General features: G+C 44.3%; 1 protein-coding gene across 3 annotated transcripts in view; it reads right to left on the bottom strand.

Annotated features, from left to right (window-relative positions):
• The window catches only part of LOC138748588 (serine/threonine-protein kinase PAK 4-like), a 129,682-nt gene that overhangs the window by 113,871 nt on the left and 998 nt on the right, over positions 1 to 14,813 (bottom strand). The window contains exons 2-3 of one of the 3 annotated variants that reach the window (XM_069909037.1): positions 12,775 to 13,011; positions 9,217 to 9,308 (exon numbers count right to left, since the gene is read on the bottom strand). The exons of 1 other annotated variant lie outside the window; for it this stretch is intronic. The gene's annotated coding sequence lies outside the window, so the exon portion shown is untranslated. The remainder of the gene's footprint in view (positions 1 to 9,216; positions 9,309 to 12,774; positions 13,012 to 14,813) is intronic. One more of the 3 variants, XM_069909036.1, reaches the window with a different exon arrangement.

Below are 14,813 nucleotides of genomic sequence, written 5' to 3'. Positions count from 1 at the left end.
GTTGGCCATTGGTCATTCTTCTGCCCATCCAAATCTCCAGCAGGGAATGGGGGGGGGGGGTAGTCGTCAGAGACCAAAGCCGCGGAATTGGCAAACAAGCGCACCCTCTCGCCGACTCCTGAGCTCTCTCTTGTGGATGGGGAGACTGGTGGGGGTAGGGAGGGAGGCTCCCCAACAAGATTTAAGCTGGTTGGAGGGAGAGAAGGAAGGGAGCACGAGGGAAGGCCATTTATCACACCTCACCTCCCTCCTACTGCTCCTCAGCTGATAGGTGAAATGTTCCTGATGGGGGTGATGAATCCTGATCACACGATTTAGGCTGGTTGGGGGGGGGTGGAGGGGGAGGGAAGCAGATTCATCATTCAACCACCATCAGTCAGATCAGAGTGCTTGGGGAGGTGTGCCAGCTCTACCCTGTGTCCAGTGTGCAAAGCTGACAGGGTGCTCTTCCTCAGGCTTGCCTTCCATTTCCTCCTCCGACCCCCCAACTGCAGTGACTGGTGGGGGAGGGAGAGTACAGGCGGAGGGGGAATCGTTAAGAGACCAGGACCACACCATGAAGTCCGCCCAAAAATGGCGTCCAGACATGCATCCTCGAGAGGAGGTGAACTTCCCCGTACACATGGGTGGGGGGGCGTGAGGTTGTGGGGGTGGGGGGGAAGAACTAGCACAGGCAGCTGCGGGAGCAACGACCTCAGAGGAGGCTCATTAGATAAATGTCTGCTGGAATTACCCAGGGTTCTGCCTGATACAAACTGTTTAGTGCAGATTCACTAAGCGGCTTTGCTAGATCCTAGGTCATGGGCTAACAGCAGTTAACACCACGATCCCCCCAAAACTAATTAGCAAAACTCAAAGACCTGGGACTCAATACCCGACTGTGTAATCGGATCCTGGATTTCCTCACCTCCAGGCCACAATCAGTGAGGATTGGTAAGAATATCTCCATCAGTATCGGAACACCACTGGGCTGCTTATTTACCCCCGCTCTAATCATTTTATACCTACGACAGTGTGGCTCCGTACGCCAATAACACCATCTACACATTTGCCGACGATACCACGGTAGTGGGTTGTAGAAAGGAAGGGAATGAGTCAGCGTACAGGAAGGAGATTGAAAACTTGGCTGAATGGTGCACCATCAATAACAACCTTGCACTCAATGTCAACAAAACCAAGGAGCTGATTGTTGACAAACCAGAGGTGTACAATCCAGTGATCATTGGGGATCAGAGGTAAAGAGGGTGAGCAAATTTAAGTTCTTGGGAGTCACTATCTCAGAGGATCTTTCCTGGACCCAACACACTGATGGCATCGTGAAGAAAGCATGTCTTTCCTCAGGAGTTTGTGGAGGTTTGGTACGACATCAGGAACTCAGGTAAATTTCTACATTCGTGTGGTGGAAAGTGCGCTGACCAGCTGCATCACATTCTGATATGGGGACACCGATACTCCTGAGTGCAAGGCCCTCCAAAAGGTGGTGGATAAAGCCTAGGACATCACAGCAAAACCCTCCCCACCACTGAGAACATCTACAGGGAACGCTGCCGTTGGAGAGCAGCAGCGATCACCCCCCCAGCACACGCCGCCATCAGGAAAGAGGTGTCGGTGCCACAAGAATCGCACCCACCAGGTTCAGGAACAGCCGCTCCCCCTCCACCATCAGACTCCTCAATGACAAACTCAATCAGGGACGCGTTTAAGAACTCTGACTTGTGCACTTTACAGATTCTTTTTATTCTCTCTGTATTGCAGTTGGTTTACATTTTTTATCTGTTTACATGTGTACGTTATGTCGATTTCTTTAAATTACTAATAAGTGGTAATTCTGCCTTGCCCACAGGAAATAGAATCTCAAGACTGTATGTGATGTCATGCATGCAATCTGACAATAAACCTGAGAACTTCACTTCACAGACTGAAATGGGTTGCATACGAGTGTTAATCAGTATGACCACAGCATCATTAATGTACTGAGGCAGTATTTACTCAATCTATGGATGGCCTGCTGATGTCTGGCCTTTGGACGGCCTCTGGGTTTGTTAAAGGTGGTTAGGAAATATTACCATGCAAGAAAACAATAGGTAAAACAAAAGATGTAAATTTGGCAGCAAGAAAAATCTCCTGCCAGAACAAAAAGGTGGTCTGGAAGGAACTCAGGCTTGCTGGAATCTGTCTGTTTGTTGAACCAAGTGAGTATGGGTTGAAAGGTTGAGAGCCACTGTTTATGAAGAATGAACTGCACTTTTGCAATTTAATGGCCTCCCTTCTCCTTATAAAGTCAGTTATGTACACAGTATTCCAGTCAGCCTCTTCACACTACCGGTGTGAAAAGGCCTGGTGAGACTGATGCTTCTCCAAAGTAGTCAGTTTGCTTGTGAGAATCTCAGCTAGAAGTGCAAGGAGGGTAATGAATACAGAGATAATACAATGGAACCATACCATCCCAGCTCTTGGCTGATGAGAGTACTTTCCATACAGGGTTCTGATCGAATGCAATTAAGTAATTTAATAACAAGGAGTCTGGTGTAGCAAACTCTGCTTTCATCCTCTTGAACTGGGAAATATAGAAGGGTCACTCGAAGCTCATTTGAAGCCCTTCTCAACTTATTACTTTCTCTCCTACATTTCAGAACAAATGGTCTCCACGACTCATCTGGGTCAGATCAGATCAGCCAACTCAGCAGAGATCAAACCAGATCAGACAGATTCTGCAAGGCAGAATTACAATGTGGTTATAAGCATCTGTATATAGAATGCAAACTACATTTGTACAAACTGTTTGTCTCCAGAGTAATGACAACCTACTAAACCATTACAAACAGAGTTCATCTTGTGCAAATCAACGGTCTCTCACCGAGAGGTAATTTTAGTAAGTAGAAATATTTTGAGAGTTTGGTAATGACATTGCTACACTTTGTGCCAGTTTGCCGTTTCTGGATATGTGATAGAAAGAGAGATGAGGCAGCCAATTATCTAGTTCTGAAAGAGTTAAAAGACATGTAGGAGTTTGCATTATGGGCACCTTGATTTGTTTCATGAAAGAAACTTTCAACTAAAAAATCTTCAAAACCCATCTTAGTTCCCGAGGTTAATTAGTGTTTTTGAAACGGGGATTTTTTTTCTGTCTTTGATCACCAATACCTGATGGTACTCTTACTGCATGCAAGCTCTTGCTTTGCTCACATTAACTCCATGTTTGTCCATCAAATTACAGTACAAAATGACAAGTTGGGTGGCAAAGCTCATTGGACATACTGAGGGGCACGAAAAGAGCCACACAGACATCATTCCTTTCTCTCTATCCAAGTCCATTTTCTTCCCTCGACATCCTGGACTTTATTAACTGAGCAGAGTTACAAAATGCTATTAAATTAGTGACTCTAAAGGGACCTTCTTTCTCTGAGGCTGAGCAATTTCTGCTGATGGTGAATCTTTGTCTGCCTTAGGCCAAATGCAATTTTGTGTAATATTACATGTTTTATTACAGGACAATAAAAGAATTTTGAACAAATTTCATAAAATACTGATTGCTCAATAGGAATAAGGTGACTATTTCCATTTACAGAATGTAGAGGCTTTACTGAGGATATAAAATGATTCTGAGCTGAAACTGGGGTTGCTTTTAATGGAAAAGTGGTGGTTGCAAAGGGATTTTTTAAATGTTAAATTTAGTCAGAGCACAGTAACAGGCCCTTTCAGCCTGCGCTGCCCACTTACCCCCAATAGCCCCAGTACGTTTTTGAAGTGTGGGAGGAAAATGAGGCCCCCAGATAAAACCCACACAGCCACGGGGAGAACGTACAAACTCCTTACAGACAGCGCTGGATTCAAACCCTGGTCTAGGCCGCTGATGCTTCAACAGTGTGGCGCTAACCCCTACACTAACCTGACAAATATCTAACAGAGAGATTTAAAATAATGAAGACAACAGAGCAGAAGAGACGGTGGCCACTGGAAGAAGGTTCAAGACACAAAATAATTGCAATTGGAAAAAGTGCCAATAATGAGAATGGTTATTTTTAAGCTTCAAGGATGCTGGTAACAGCCTGGGCAACAGTAAGGGCAGGTCCACAGTCACATTCAAAACAGAGATGGGCATCATTTATTGTTTTTCAAATATAATAATACTTGCTGAACTGAAACCATTAGCAGACCATCTTCATTGAAAAGAAACAGCAAGGAGACTTAATTCATCCAACGAGGACTTTATTCCTTGGAGCGATGAACAATGAGGGGAGATTTGATCGAGCTTTACAAGATTTTGAGAGGTACAGACAGAGTGGATGCAAAAAGGTTTTTCCCACTTATATTGGGGGAGATAAATAGGAGAGGTCATAGTTTTAAGCTCAAGGAGAAAGGTTTAAGGGCAACATGGGGGGGGGGGTGAGAAGTTCTTCACTCAGAGAGGGGTGGGAGTGTGGAGTGAGCTGCCATCTGACGGGGTGAATGTGGGCTCGGTCATGTGTTCCAAGAATAAATTGGATAGGCACGTGGATGGGAGAGGCCTGAAGGGTTATGGAATGGGTCAGTGGGGCTAGAGAGATGGTCAGCACAGACCATCTCTTTTCTGTGCTGTAGCATTCTACGCCGCCCTTTAATCTATGCCCTTTTGCTTTTAATCTTTCCCCCCCCAAAGATGTGCAAATGCTAAGGTAGAAAAGTTCAGAACGTTTTCTTTGGCTTTGACAGTCACAATTCAAACAAAACAACACCCCAGATGGAAAGTAAATATATGGGCAGTAAAACAGTTACACCCTTCTTGCCCTCACACTAAGGCCTTTTGAAGAAGGGAAGTGGAGAGGTCTATTGGTGCCTATAGGAGATTATCAGAACCTACGCACACTGCCGTGACCTCAAGATGATGGGACGCAGAGCCCTGCAGCATGCTGAGGGCGTGTTTTTTATTACTTGCCTTCGGCCATCTCTCCCTATGTTAGCAGTGAATTGATGAATGAGCAGTTATCTAGAAGTCTGCTTGTTCAAAGGCCAAACTTGAAACTGGCTTTGGTTCCATCCTTGAAAGGATGATCTCAAAAGGCTTGCATTAATAAAAAGAACTCACTCGCGTCACAAGAGGTTGAAGGGTCATTTTTGAAGCGCAGCTGCTAATTGGAAGGTGTTTGGAGTGTACAGATAAATCAGGAAGATTATTCCATTTTAATATATATATAAAAAAGGAAGCTGTTCAAATCCATCAGGGACACGCCATCTGCGAACAGAGCAATCCCCTCTACTTCTCTGCGTTTCCTCTAATGGCCATCGACTCCCTTTCAACTCTTTTGCCACTTACCTTTGCTTGGTAACCACAGCGACTAATTAATTTATAGACATGTCTTTGGGATGTGGGAGGAAACCATTGCACTCAGTCACCACATCCCATTCATTCACAGAGTGTGGGGATCACTAATAAGGCAAAGATGTGCCTCGCATAATCCCTATTGTGCAGTTCATACCACAATTCTTGATTTTGACCAGGCAACCCATTCTCAAATCAGAATGGCGTGCAGATGACGGCGATCCCCTCTACCTGCTGAGGGGATAGAGATTGTACACTGAGAATGTGCCTGAGTACCCATGGCATGTAAATGCACACGCTCTGTTCTCGCTGCTGCCATCAGGAAAAGAGGTCTAGGGCCACAAGACTCGCACCCCCAGGTTCAGGAACAGCTGCTCCCCTTCCACCATCGAATTCCTCAATGACAAACTCAATCGGGGTTCATTTAAGGACACTTACATTTGCTCTTTATTTTTTTCCCTCTCTGTATTGATCAGTATGTTTACATTTATTTGTTTTCATGTGTACGTTGTGTTGAGTTTTATTTGTTCTACCACAGCCGCAGGAAAAAGAATCTCAGAGTTGTACGTGATGTCACGTATGCTCTGACAATAAATCTGAAATCTATTTCAAACAGTGTAGATTCTCGGCACAGCGGAGGGAGTGACCCTGTAGCAAGAATAGTGGGCGACTGTAAAAACAGCACCATCTTTTAGAGATTCTACACCCTCAACATGCAAAATGAAATCCTGAATTGAATAACTAACCCTAACCCTAACCCTAACCCACAGGAGGGACGAGCAAAGAACTGAATGTTTGGAACTGTGAGCTTTTTCAGGAGGAGAAACTAACATAGCTCCCACTTCACATTTTGCTTCTGATTTTGTAAGTCACAAATGCAAAGCATTTACCCACAAGGCATTTGGGATAATTCATTAAATGTAACTATCAAAATTGATTTGGATGACAAGCACTGAGATGTCAGGTTCTTCATGATAAAAATGAACAACATAATCCAAGAGGGAATATTAATCAGCAAGTTATTTTAGTAAAGGTGCTTATTAAAACTGAGGGAGTACATTAAATGCCTGTTCTAATCAGGATCTTTGCCCTTCTGGAGGTGTGTACATTCGTAAGGGAACGTTGTTCTAGATACACTCTCGATACCGATTTTGCTTGGACAAAGTTGGAAGCAGTTTTGTGGAGAAACCTACAGGAACGTGAAAAGGAACCAAGGATTGTTCACCTCTCCAATGCACCTCCGAACATTTGATGTACCAAAACCTATTGTGGTATGTCCATAGCTCTTCCCACAGGTAAACAACAGCTCTAGAACAGCCATTTTGGTTTTTTTTTGGCTCTGGCTTCCCGAGGACTCTGCTCGAAAGGTTTATGGACCCCCTTCCCTGTGAAGCAGTCACTTTTAGATGGCTATTCGTTCTTCTCTCCTACCAACTACATAAAAAACATGAAAAATATCAGTCCGTGCCCCCCCCCCCCCCCCACTAAATGTGCTGTGGTCCCCAATGGCCCTATGGGAACCAGTTGAGAATATCTGCTCAAGAATCATTGAAGAGAAATAAACAAATGTGATGTATAGTAAAGAAAATTGTTGGACACTCTGAATCAATGGGCTGAACGGCTCAGTTCCCCTGGGCTTGCAAGTTACAGACACTGCAATTGAGTCAAGAAAGGGCCGTATATTTCTTGCCTGTACAAACTTAGAACCCTGAAGGGAACCAAATTATTTTCACCATCACAACAAATGCAAACACTTGCACACATGCACCACACATTTTCCTTTGAAAAGGTTATTTGGCCATGGTGGGGAAGGGGCTTAATTAAAAGCAGCTTAATGTCTTTTCTGTGCATAAGAGTGAGAAGTCTATTTGATTCAACTGCTGGACTGGAGAACTCTACTTTCCATTCTGTGGCACAACAGAAGGTTTACCAGTTCCAACACTGAGGCCAGTTTACCAGTCAATGGAAATTTGATTTCTTTCTGGTCAAATGTTCCAACATGTTCTGTGGAAAAACAAAGTGGAAAGATAAAGCAAGGGGTGAACAGGAAGAGTTTATTTCCAAAGGTCAGTGTCAAGAGATAGAGTTTGTTCTACGTTCTACTTCCTTTAACCTGTACTGGATAAATCTAACAAGTCCCTCGGGTTTAGACAATGTCCCAGCCACCTTCCAAAGAAAATAACAAGAGGTCAACTCTGATATCCAGGTGGATAATTAAAGCCAAGAAAGGCCTGAAAGTGGGATAAACACCATTTTCATGATGGATTGCAAGGAAAAGACATGGAGTGAGTGAACAAGTGCTCTTAGCTTCCATGAAACCATCTCAAGTTAAACCATCTGTTGAAATTTTCATTTTTTTTCCAGCAAACACCTGCAGTAGATTATATATCAGTGCTGCTCAATTGGCCGTTTCACTTGGCAGTTTCAATGCTGTGAAGGTTATGAGATGAAAATTCCAGTGTCTAACATATTCCACACACTGATGTCTCTCAAAGGAAAACACAAGCTGCTAAAACCCTTGCCAAGCGCACTAGAGTCCCAGATCTTCTGTACGTAAAGAAAATATAAAAACAAATTACGCCCATGGTTCCAAACCGGCAAACAACAACTTACATTATACAGCATCTCCAATTTAATAAAATTCGCAGGAGGTATCAAACATGATATTTGATGGAACCAAAGAAGATACAGTAATACCTCGTTAGAACGCGGTAGTTGGGGGTCCAAGAGTTCATACCGCGTTACAGCCGAGTGGCTGGAGACCCACCAAAGTGGTTACCATCTTTACTGCCTCCTCAGTTCAGGAACAATTCATACCCAGTCTAGCCTCCACATAGTAAAACCGCAGATATCATGGTTGAAGTAAAAACACCTGGTGAAAATCAGGTCAAGCCCTGTCGTTTATAAAGTTTGGGGTCCGCAGACACCCTCGCTATAAGCGATTCTGCGGATTAACGCATCGCGTTCTAACGAGGTTTCAGTGTATTTATCTTTGAAGCTGCATTTTGAAATATTGCAGCCCAAATGTGGAATGCACATGTTATCAAAATGTCCCACTTATCATATCCTTTTACTCCTGCTCCCACTTCTGCTACAACTTAGTTCCCGGTTAAACAAGTTTAAAATTCTCATTCTTTTTAAAAATCTGTCTGTGGAAACTCCCTTCTCCAAGTCTGGAACCTTCAATATTTGGAGAAGCAATGCTTAATTTTCCACCTGGGCATTCTCCGACCGGATGCCATTAACATCGACTTCTCTGGTTTCTCTAAGCCTACTCTCTTTGTCCCTCCCTTTGTCTTCTTATAAGCCATACCTTGAGATCTCTGGGCTCCTCCAATTCTGACCTCAAACATTCCCGAATTTAATTGCTCCACTAAGAGCACTTGTGCCTAAGCTCTGGATTTGTTATGCTATAACTAAGGGACTTCCTTTTAGCCTCTTTGACCACACCTTTAGTCAGCTGCTAAACATCAAGTGGGTCAGCCACAAACTTCACTTGATACCACTCCAGCGAAGTGCTCTGGATATTTCACTGGGTTAAAGAAATATAACCTGCTCTTGTAAAGCTGGAGTCGCACCAATGTCATAAAAGTATCTCAAACACAACCAGCCACTTGCATGAAGATAGAAACTTTTGTCACTGAATGGTGAAACACTGAAGAATGCCGAAAATTCAATTTGAAATGGAAAAAAAAAGGAAAAACACCTGCTATCTCAATTCCAGCAGGATGAACTGAAGATTTTCCAAAGTTTTTATTTTAAATTTAAACAGACAGCATGTCAAAAGGCCCTTCTGGTCTACGAGCCTGTGTTGGCTAATTACCGTATATACACATAATTTTGTGGACTAATTTTTAGGATAAAATTAAGGGGGGCAAACTAATGATACACGTACAATGTTTGACCGTGTTAAGTACCTGTGCCGAGAGCTCAGATGAGTGGGCTTCTGGGGCCTCGGCTAGAGACTGCGGTCGAGGCGTCGGGAGCTCCGATATGCGGGCAGCCAGCGCTTAAAAAAAAAAATAGGGGGTTCAATTTTTACACGTGATACATGTAAATTATCAGATTTTTGGGCCAAAAATAGGAGGGTCAACTTTTACATGGTATCAACTATTACACGAGTATATGTGGTGCACCCAATTACCCTACAACCCCATATGTTTTTTGAAAAGTGGGAGAAAACTCGAGCACCCAGAGAAACCCACAAACACCTTACAGACAGCGCCAGATTCAAACCTGGGTCACTGGCGCTGTTAAACTTAGATCAGATTTCCGATTTATGTCTGAGTACATACATGACATCACATACATCCCTGAGATTCCTTTTTCCTGTGGCCCTGGCAGAATTACCACTAATTGATAGTACAAAAAATAAACTCTTCACAGCGAAAACATGCAAAGAAATAAAAGAACTGTAAACAGATAAAATGTAAACAAACTGACGGTGCAATACAGAAAGAACAAAAGAAAATCAATAAACTGCACAAATAAATGTGTCCCTGATTGAGTTTGTCATCGAGAAGTCTAATGGTGGAGGGGTAACAGCTGTCCTGACCAGGTGGTGCGAGTCTGTGGCACCGATACCTCTTTCCTGATGGCAGCAGCGAGAACAGAGCGTGTGCTGGGTGGTGCGGATCCTTGATGATCGCTGCTGCTGCTCTGACGACAGTCTTTGTGTAGATGTTCTCAATAGTGTGGAGAGATTTTCCTATGATGTCCTTGGCTGTGTCCACTATCTTTTGGTGGGCTTTTTGCCAGACCGTGATGTAGTTGGTCAGCACACCTCTCTAGAAATTTGCCAGGGTCTCTGGTGTCGTACCAAATCTCTGCAAACTCCTGAGCAAGTAGAGGCTCTGACGTGCTTTCTTCACGATGCCATAGGCACGTTGGGTCCAGGAAAGATCTTCCACGACAGTTAACTCCCAGGAACCTAAATTAGCTCTGATCCCCCAATGATCACTGGATTGTACACCTCTGGCCTTCCATTTCTGAACTCAACAATCAGCTTGCTTTTGGTGACACTGAGTGCAAGGTTATTGTTGGTGCACATTCAGTCAAGTTTTCAATCCCCATCCTTTGTACTAACCCACTACCGTGGTATCGTCGGCAAATTTGTAACAAGTGTTATTGCCGTACCAAGCTACACAGTCGTAGTGTAAGGTAAATAGATCAGTGGTGCTCCGGAACTAATGAAGATTATGTGTGATACAAGAGATGTGATACATTAATAAATGATGAGGACACAGTGCACTTTAGGCAAACAATAATATCTGACTAAGTTCCAAACTCGCGTACAAATCTGTACAAAATTGGTTTGCTTCGATACCCACAAGGGTTTTGTTTTGCACTGCCATGTTACGAAAGGAAAAAAAAATTCTTACAAACTTGTTTCATTCAAGTTTAATGACAACTACGTCAACCAGCTCCACTGCAGCCCACATAGATTTCCCATTGGGCTTGTGGGACGAATACAGAAAAAGCAGGGTTTTGGGCAATTCTGCTCATCTACAAGGAACAGAATTTAAAATTTTAAATGTAGGCATACAGCATGGTCACAGGTCCTTCCAGCCCACGAACCCGTGCCGCCCGATTGACCTATAACCCCTGTTACATTTTGAACAGAGGGAGGAACCTAGAGACCCGGGGGGAAACCCATGCAGACACGGGGCGAACGTACAGGCAGCGCAGGATTCGAACCCAGGTCACTGTCGTGATGGTGGTGTGCTAACCACACCGCCTCTCAACTATTGCACCTTTTTGTGTCACCTAACTCAACCCAAGTCCTCGACGGTGCCAACAGCTTGTATTTATGAGGCGTCTTCACCATAGTTAAATCATCCTTCAGCCACACATAGGCCATCAAAACATGGCAAGGAGCAGAAGAGCAGTTTTGAACATTTAAAGGAAGAAAGGGAGGTGGAAATATTTAGGGGGAATTCCAGAGATCACAGCTCAGGCAATGAAAGGCACAGCTGCCGATCATTCAGTGATAGAAATTAGTGGTGATGTCGAGTGGCTGGAAATGGAGCTCAGGTTGCAGTGAGGGAGGAGTCAGGCAGCAGAGCAGAGTTTTGAACAATCCCGTTCTGGATGGCTCAACACCACACACAAATGATACTGGACCTGTGAGCTATCAATTGTGGAGAAGCACACCGTGACTATTCACCTTACCTCTCCGACATACAACTTTCTTCAAGGTCGAAGGAGTTGGATAAGACATTGGTGAGGCCAACTTGGGAGCATTGTGTCCAGTTTTGGTCACCTGACTACAGGAAAGGTATCAATAAGATGGAAAGAGGGCAGAGAAAATTTACTAGGATGTTGCCCAGACACTTCAGGAACTGAGTTACAGTTAGGACTTCATTCCTGGAGATTTGATCGAGGTATTTAAAATTATGAAGGGGATATACAGAGTAAATGTAGATCGACTTTTTCCACTGAGACAACATGGGTTAAGGGTGAAAGAGGAAATGTTTGAGGGAACACGAGGGGGAACTTCTTTACAGTGAGTGTGGAGCTGAGGTGGTGAATGTGGGCTCAATTTTAACATTTAAAAATAATTTGAACCGGTACATGGATGGGAGAGGTATTGAGGGTTAATAGACTGGGTGCAGGTCAGAGGGGCCAAGGTGGCCTGCTTCTGTGCTGTAATTGTTTAGATTAGAAGCACAAATCAGTTGTTGGTTTTTAATCCAGTTTAAAATATCTTGCTGTTGTCAGTGGGTGACACTTGCAGTTCAGAGCCCTGCATCACCAACTAGGTGACAAAATACTCAAAACATGATGCTTGGCCACACACTTTCAATTGCATGACTCCGGTGGTTTGCAGCAGGAAGTAAAATCACCCAGAATTACTGGAGGAACTCAGATGATCTCGCAGAGCCCATGAGAGGTAAAGAGATTACTGATGTTTCGGGCCTGAGCCCTTCTTCAAGGTACAAGCAAAAAAAAAACAGGAAAACTTCTGAATAAAGACTGGGGAGAGAGAAAGGGGGAAAGGGGGAAAAATGGGAGGGGGAGGAGTGCAGACCAACAAAAGGTGTTGATGGGATACGAGAGGAAAGGCGAGAATTGATATTGGCTCTGTAAAAGGAGACAGAGGGAAAAGGAGAGAGAGTGAGATGGGGGAAAGGCGGCAAGGGGAAAAGGAGGTTGGGGGGGGGGGGGTAACAGAAACTGGAGAAGTTGATGCTAATGCCCAGACAGAAGATGAGGTGTTGTTCCTCCCATTTGCAGACAGCCACAATCAGACATTCTAACAAGCTCTCCAAAAGACCGGGTCTTCTGGTATTGCCAAGACTGTTAGATTGCGGAAAGTTCTTTTTAAAAATTTAAATGTAATCTTAACCGGATACAAAATGTAATGAAAATTTAATATCAAATCCATTACATAATAATATAAAACCCAACCCCCTCCCCTCATGTGGGAATTTAACACTCAATACAGATGAAACACTTGATGTGTAATTATCTACCTTTAATGGGAGATGTGTGAAGAGAATCTGTTGCCTTGTGAATCTTCACACCTCACGGCAGCTCCAACTCCCTGCAGAACTGCCTTGCATTCTCCCTGTCAACCCTGCAATGAAGGCCATTCATTGCAAGGGCCTTGACATGCAGCGTCAGCTGTGCAGAAATGACTCAGGCGCTATTTCCAGACAAGCACTCTGTAAAGGGCGTGTTAAAACGGCGTTCCCAACAGGAGGCTCACACTGCAAATTAGGCAGAAGTTTAGAAAGCTCAGATAGAATGCTGGAACATGAATAGCAGGTCATTCAGCCCCTTGTACCTGCTCCATACGACTGACCCATGTTTTGATCTTTTACTTCAGCATCTCTTCCCTTATTATTCCTTGATTCTCTAAAACTGCGCCTCGAAAACAGCACCCATGAGGATTGTGGGTGACGGATATGCGAATTTTCCGGCTACAATGCTTAGCTCATACTCCTGCATTAAAAATAAATGGTTTAACCCTTTGGACTCCCATGTTCTTGTTTTCAGGGACTACAAACAAGTGTATATGCTCCGTGCCCATTTTCCGGGGCTGGTTCGTACTGTAGTTTACCCTTGGACCCAGTCCAGAGTATATATTATGGAGGGTTAAAAATGGCCAGAGTCCAAAGAGTTAAAAGAGAAAAGACAGTGCAAAATTTGAAAGAAAAAATAATTACTATAGACCTTAATCACGTCGAGTCCACTTTAATCAGGTAATTCCTATAACTTACAAAATTTAAATTTCAACCCCAGTCACTGGCGCCGTAGAATGTTGTGCTAATCCAGCCTTCATCGTAATTAATTCCACCCCCCGCCCCCCGAGTTCACAGACAAACCTTACAAATATACTTAATCAGGACCAGATTAAGTTATTGTGGGGCCTGTAGCATTTATTTTAAAGGGGCCTTAAATTGTGCCGACAGGCGCATGCGCGGTCCTAAATAGTGCCAACTGGCACATGCATGCTGCGGGGGGGGGGGGGGGGGGGGGAGTGCGACTGCAGCACCCCCCCGGCCTCCCCCACAAAGAAAGTTTCTGACGCTGACCCTGCATGTCCAATTTGATAAGTTTGAAACAGTCTTAATTATTCTGAAAAAAATGATGCTAGCTTTCTCAGCTCACTATATATTCAGTGATTACCAAGGAAACATAGCACTGAAATTGCACCCCCCTCCCCTGTTAAAACTTACTTACACCTTTTGTTAAAACAAAACTTGCTGACAGAGCCTGGCAGGATCAATGGCTGCCTTCGTCACCCATAATTCTCCCACGCAGCCGGAACCGCTCAGCGTTTCCCTGGCGCAGACGTGCTGGCAGAGTGGTTCCCCACCTTGGCGGATCTCTACAGGAGTTTGGAAGTATGGGGACGATGCTTCTCTCCGTCAGATGAAAGTACACAAGTGTCGTGGTGGGATGCACTTGGGAAATCGTGGGATCGTGACTGCACACAGGTTCAATCAAGCTGGACGCTGGTGCGACTTGACATCCTAAAGCGGCGGCAAAATAAATAATTCCAGGACAGAGATCGCTCTTTGCCCCATTTTGGATGTTGCATTTGAGATGGGACACAATAAAAAGCTGCAGCTACTGGAAATCGAAATCAAATTTGAGTAAGCGCCACAGCAAATTCCCATCAATCTGGAGACCTGGGCCACAGGCACTTGCTCCCATCCACACACCCGTTCTGCCTTGTCTCATTTCAGCTTCACTGAGTCCTTTCATGTTTCCGAGTTAAACCTTGACCTTCTCCCTCATTAAACGCACATTCCAGAGGACTACAAATCACTGTCCTGTTCCAATTAGACATTTCCACACACACCCAGCGTTCCCCTCCAACGGAGCCAAAACTCTCCAACCATTTATTAACTGGAAAAGCCTTTCCCCTTGTATGTAGCGCCTATACACGTCCCTGCCCGCTGCATCTTTTGCTTTGCTAAAATGCCAGGGATGTCCGAACTATCAATCCCGCCTTATGGCGACAACGATTCCAGAACACAGTCCAACTGCGCTCACATTTCCC

This window comes from Narcine bancroftii, chromosome 13, assembly GCF_036971445.1.
Source record: "Narcine bancroftii isolate sNarBan1 chromosome 13, sNarBan1.hap1, whole genome shotgun sequence".
Classification (NCBI taxonomy): Eukaryota; Metazoa; Chordata; class Chondrichthyes; order Torpediniformes; family Narcinidae; genus Narcine; species Narcine bancroftii.
Note: the sequence above shows the minus strand (reverse complement) of the source record. Positions and strands in the feature narration are given on the sequence as shown.